The sequence below is a fragment of the mitochondrial genome of Camellia sinensis (assembly GCF_055761805.1).
Source record: "Camellia sinensis mitochondrion, complete genome".
In the NCBI taxonomy this organism is placed as follows: domain Eukaryota; kingdom Viridiplantae; phylum Streptophyta; class Magnoliopsida; order Ericales; family Theaceae; genus Camellia; species Camellia sinensis.
The window spans coordinates 300,001-300,870 of record NC_043914.1 but is presented as its reverse complement, the minus strand read 5'-3'; positions in this window follow the sequence as shown (position 1 = coordinate 300,870).

The window sequence follows — 870 nt, the reverse complement described above, 5'->3', positions numbered from 1 at the left end:
ACCCAATTGGGAAGGGAAGAAGATGGCTTTGAAGACGATGGAAGAACCTGTGAGCCAGACCCAACTTTTTCCTTAGATTGAGAGCGTCATTCAGCGAGAGACGCTGGACCCTTGTTCTTACTTAGCCTACGAGGGCTATCCTTTGCCACGTTTCCCACCCTCTTACCCTTAGATGTAGATGAAACCCCTGCGGAATGTAACTCTGCATTACGCGTGGCAGTGAAATGCATCGGCCCATTATTCTCTACCCTTTGTTGACACGGATCCCCCTCCAACCCAGGAGCTTCACTATTAGTGCTTTTCTCCATGGAGCCTTAATTATTTTCAGTTCCTCTGGGGGTACACAAATCCTCGGCCCTTGGCTCTCGTCACTCTCATCCTCCTCACCCTCCACTCCGTCTTCATGCCTTCTCTTGACCTTCTTTTTTTTTTGGTGATTGCCCTAGCTGCGTTGTACGCCCCCTGACCCCTTATTACACTCCCCCTAGCTTGGGACTAAGACCTTGGCGTTTGAATCCCTCCACAGTAGCCAAAGTAGAGAAAGCAGCACCAAAAGCAGCAGTTCATCTCGTTGTTTATTATGCTAATGAACCTTTTGATCCTCCAGCATCCGAGGCTATAGAAGCAGAGACAGAGGCATAGAAGGGGGTTTCACTTGATCCAGTACCTGTAAATGATCCACCGGTATAGGTAGTAGAGTCAAAGATGGGAGTATGGCAATTATCCTAGGGAAGTACCGCTCGCGGGTTATGTGGACTCAATTGCTTACCTTGAACCGGAGCTTATTGGATACCCGATTTGAAGTCCCTCAGCAAAGGCGACGTCGGTTGCCATTATTATATTCACTATTGATCATCGGCCTAAGCCCAG